Raw genomic sequence first — 5596 nt, 5'->3', positions numbered from 1 at the left:
AACCTTCTAAAAACGATAATTTATTACACTTTAATCTGGTATACCCCTCTCTCCTGGTTCTCCTCTAATTTCTTTAAACTAAACCTCTCCGTTTTCAGATGTTGAATATTCTCTTTACTCAACGATAATCTCTCTCTTATTATCGCTGCTAACAGATAGATAGTGATCAGTATTACAGTCAGGTCCTCTGAACGAGCGAACATCAATTATGCTAGATTGTCTTTTTCTATTTACTAAAACGTGATCAATTTGATTGTGTGTTGTTCTGTCTGGCAAGGTCCATGTGTATTTATGAACGTCGCGATGTGGAAATTTTGTACTCTTCACGATAACGGTTTTGGATATCCGAAAGTTCACGAGTCTAACGCCGTTGTCATTACTTTCCTTGTGCAGACTTTCTTTCCTTATAACCTATTTGAAAATATCCTGTCGCTCTACCTTCGCATTGAAATCCTCTAATAGAATTTCCTATGGTATCTCGGGACTTGGTCGAATACCCGTAATACTTTTTCCTAAAATGTGTATTTTATAACGTCATCCTTATCTTCTGTTGGGGCATGTACATTTAAAACAATAATATCACACCACCAACCCTTAAGAGTAATAAAATAAAGTCTATCATTAACAAATTCAACCCATTTAATTGCTGATATTAAAATAATCGAAATTAAAATGCCATATGTGTGATCAAACAGAATAAAATTACAAAAGTTTACAATTATTACTGGAAAGTAATGCTGTCACCCATTTCGAACATTTAAAAGCACATAGTTTCTAATGTATTGAAATTTCATTTCTTACCTATAGTATGAAATCGTTACAAATAGTTGTATTGTAAATTTCCATAACTGATATCCAGTGGATCTGTATAGCAACCAAAGGTAGTTTTGTCAAGTTTAACAAAAAGTCTAAAATATTCCTTTTGAAAACAGCTCTTATTTGTAAAAGAATACGTAATGATCGCTTTTGGTTGTCGCAATGGGCTGTCCAGGCAGCTTGATAAAAATAATCAACATAGTAAAACACAAAAGTTGCTTCTCTTATAAGGAAAAAAAAGGAAAAACTTGGTGTGGTGAGTGTAGGGGGGCGCCGAAATCTCTAGCTACGGCTCTAACTACCGTGTACCTAGTACTTAAAATGATAGAGGTACTCGTTTAAACCCTTATAATGACATAAACGTATGAACTATTTGTAGGTAACTCCTTTAAACTGGTAGTTGGAGGGGAACTTATGGCGCTCTGAATATCCCAAAACTGAGATTAGAAGAAGAAAGGCAGCCTTTGAGTGGGAAGGTCTCCTTCACCACCCTCCCCTGCCTCTGCCACTGGTGGAATGGAACGTACTTAAAATATAGAGAAGGATAAGCTGTTCCGGTTACTATCCAAAATTCTTTCCAGTCATTCCCACGAAGAGAAATGTTGACGCAAGATACACCATTTGAAAATGCTAGAGGAAGGGCGACCTCGAAGCATTTCAAACTAGAAGCAGCTAAATGTCAAACAATCTAACATTCGAAAAGACACAAGTCTATACGCAACGGTACGGGAGATTGAACAATCGAAGATAAGAATCATTGGAGTAACTACAATTAAATGTGTACTTACTGGGAAGGAGCCAGAAGAATTTAGTGTAATATTCCATGAACCAAGGAGAAGTAGACATCCTGTAATATTGTCACTTTTGTTACACTGTAAGAATACAATTTCCACCTTTAAGAAGCAATGTGTATATACTTTAATCATCCCTCTCTTTAAGCCTATGCACGGTATAACCGTGAGATGTAAAAGGTAAAGATTTCGTTCCAAATCCTCAATAGAGCTCTCTCTCTCTCTCCCTCTCTCTCTCTCTCTCTCTCTCTCTCTCTATATATATATATATATATATATATATATATATACCACGGTTATACCAGTGCAGAATAAAGGAGACGGATGATTAATGCCAGTAAATGAGTATGAAAAATTGGTTGGTTGGATTTTAGCGTCTCTTTCAGCACCGAAACTAAATGAAATTTGGACTACACCCGAGCCACATGACTTCCCATCGAAAATCGAACCCGGCTCTTCCACGCCAAAGGTGCGTTTAATCATATAGGTACGAGGCAGCTCCTCAGGCACGTACCCAGAACTTTTTCTTGGGAGGGGTCCAAGCTTTCGGGGGTTAAATACTATAAGTAACTACTTCAATGTAGTATTAAACGTGTATTATTCTGCACCTGGAAAGACGATAGGTAATTGTAAAACATTTCCACCTCTTTTTTCAGAAAAAAAATTATAAAACTAGATTGTTTTATCAGAGAAAGAGTACAGATAAAATGTAAGATCAAATTTTTTATGCTACGTCAATCATTTCTCTGTTAAACTAGTTTTATAAAGAAAGTGTACAGATGTATGTTGAGTTAGGAAGTTTTAGAGGATCCCTCGGACCCGGTGGACCATCTCCCGTAGGTCCAGCTCCTTCAGCTCCTTGAGTGAATTTGAAAGAAAGTGGAATAAGAATGTGAGAGAACCTCTAAAACCCACAGACACGATGTTCCCCGCACAAACTGACGACATGTCTTTGGATTGGACCAGGGATTCCTCACAACAGAGATAGGAAAAAATATTTAGGATTACATCACTGTTCATGCATGTTATATTTATCTTGGACTGTTTTTATGGTTTATAAGTTGAGATTTAGTCTTTTAATCACTAATTACTTGGCTTTAACGTACGAATAAAGTAAAATTAGCACATTGAAAAGTAAACCTCGTAACTCAATAAAAAAAAGCATGTGTTTCTTTCTTTTTTGTTTTAAATAGAGCGTACTATGAATATGCACTGCTTTATGTATATATCTGTACCCCTTTGTGGGAAGATTGAGCATGTAGAGACATCTATCGGAGTCAGATAAAAACTTGGAGCAAAATTCAACATTTTGCTGCCATCTATAGACAAGATTCTGCATCTTATGTAGTTGGGTCTGTAAAACTGACAGGGATAAGTGACTAAGGGGGTAAATTAGTAATTCCAAATAATATAGAATTAATTGAAAATATTGATACTATATAAACATTAAAATTAAATTTTCATAATTAATATATTTTTCCCTTGACATCATAATTATATTTAGATCCGCTCGTACACAAAACGGAATTAATTCGATAACAGAGGCAACATGGGAAGGGATAAAAAGGTCCAGAAAAATATATATATAGACTATTATTGTGACAGGAACAAAACTCGGCTGATAGTGATAAACAAATACAGTAATTTAAAGTTTTAAAATATTAGCCGATAATTTTTTTGGTTCTAGTTCATTTTTTCTCTCTCTCTCTTTCTCTGCAATATTCATAGTCTTATTTGTAGTTATACACAATACTTCTATTGGATAATTTCGCAGTGTGTAGTAGTCATGTAGAGTACCACGTTAGTCAGTATAAAAGTACTTATAAATACCTATTCTATTTTTTATTTTTTAAAAGTATCTTTAGTAAGGAAAGAGAACCACTTTAATATCAACTTTGTAACTCCGTGCGTGAGACCAAAACCTGAAAAGCCCTCCATGCTAGCCTAGAGGATAGTGCATGAGTCTTTAGAGCACGGGATCCCGGATACGACTCCAGGTGGAAAAGTATAGGAATTTGAAAGCATTAAAGAGATTCGGATTCCACCTTAACTGTAGATCCAATCTTATACAGTCTCGATGCTGAAGAGGAACGCAAAACTTGAAAAATAAACAAGAACTAAAGCTGGAAAATCGATTATATACATTTATTCATTTGTTTGGATTTTACTATTTTCCAGATGCTGATACATATTTAATTTTATCAGTCCTGAATTATATGTTAGTATATTCAGAATAGTATCAGCATTCCTCTAAATACTAGTATTTTGCACGTGTCTAGTATTATGCTTTCTTGTATCGTTTTTTATGTTCATGTTCTGTCATTCTGATTGTCTTTAGACCTCGTCTTCTGAACAATTCGATCCGATATTGGTTTTAATTACTTTATGTTGGGTGCCAAACACAAATATATTGAGTTAGGTGTAGTCGATTTATAATACTTAAACTACAAATAAATTACAACATATTACAGTGATTCTCAACCCATGGGTAGCGATCTACTAGAGAGTTTTTAGAGATTTTTTGTGGGTTGCGAAAATATTCCTTGAGTACAAAAATATTTATTTAAATTCTAAAGTAACACAGAATTTTTTCCCCGTACTTTTGAATTATTTTGACTGTCCTGTTGACTAATAACGGACATAAACGTGTTTGCTGCATTCTGTCGATTTCGTGAATGCTCTTCGCCCCTCATAGATTCACCTGGATTGAGTAAGCTGTAGTGAATCATCGCATCACACAATCATCATTAACTTCTTTGAAGGCTACGTCGACTGGAAAGATTCCAGGAGTGAAAGCGCGATCGCATTTATAGAACGTGTTGGTTGCCGAAATAAACGACTTCTGTTTGTAGAAACCGGGAGATTCATGATTTTCGCAGCATAGGAGCAGCATAGAACAGAATTATTAACGTCGATCTCTTGATTCACGATTATTACCTGAAACAGTGGTGCTCTGCGACTCCCTATCCCGTTCCCATCACGACCCCATTTTATCGTATTATCTTGTCAGTGACCCCTTATAATTTCTGGTTTGCAATAAGCTTATGTGGGATTTTTAATATACCTATTGCGGAGAGATGTGGCGATATCTTTTTGTGTAATAGTAGAATCCATTTCTTGTTTATAGTGGATAGCTATATTAACTTCCCTAAAAGCGAATGGATTAAAACCAAATTTGGTCAGTTCATTCATATTACAAATATCGAATCCGATCCGGTATATTATTTCAAAATGGAGGCCGTTTGAAAATTTTTAAACTTCATAATTCCCTAAATTTTGGGTCATATGATAAGAAAATAAAATGATTTCTAATTTTGGTTTTAAAAAAACTGCGACAGTTGTTAAGACAGTTATTGAGTATTTTAATTTTCGAGAGGTCGCCACTTTGAGTTACCTCATAGTGTTGTGAATTTGGTACATTGTTGTATATGTGTTCATTATCACCAAAAACTATTAAAAGCATTTTTTCTATGATAAGCATTAAATCAAAGACAAGAAGTTGCATATCAGTTGAAAATAATTTGATAATGTGCGTCACAAAGATTGAACCGGACATTGCCACACTTTGCCCCTAAACCAGAATAACAACGCCCCTAAAAACTAAGTTAAGGCAGCTACTAGAGGAAAGATCTCAACTGCATTTGGTTACGTATCATATTGTTTTCGTTTCCTGTGAACTACTTTTTAAATAACATTATTATTTGGTTTTAATAACTGTATGTTAAAACTATTTCGTTTATTACAAGCTAAATACAACTATTATTTAAAAAGTAGTTCAGAGGAAACCAAAACAACATAATACGTAACCAAATGCAGTTGAGTTCGTTCCTGTACTCGCTGCCTTAACTTAGATTTTAGGGAAGATGTTTATCTGGAAACACTGTAATTTCTATAGATGGCAACACTGAAAATTCTTCAGGTTCATATTTTCAGTTGTAGAATAACATTATCTGTGATTATGGTAAGTTGAATTTCATTATGTCCTTTCA

The sequence above is a fragment of the Thermobia domestica genome, chromosome 13 (genome assembly GCF_964235325.1).
Source record: "Thermobia domestica chromosome 13, izTheDome1.hap1.1, whole genome shotgun sequence".
In the NCBI taxonomy this organism is placed as follows: Eukaryota; Metazoa; Arthropoda; class Insecta; order Zygentoma; family Lepismatidae; genus Thermobia; species Thermobia domestica.
This window is presented reverse-complemented; position numbering follows the sequence as displayed.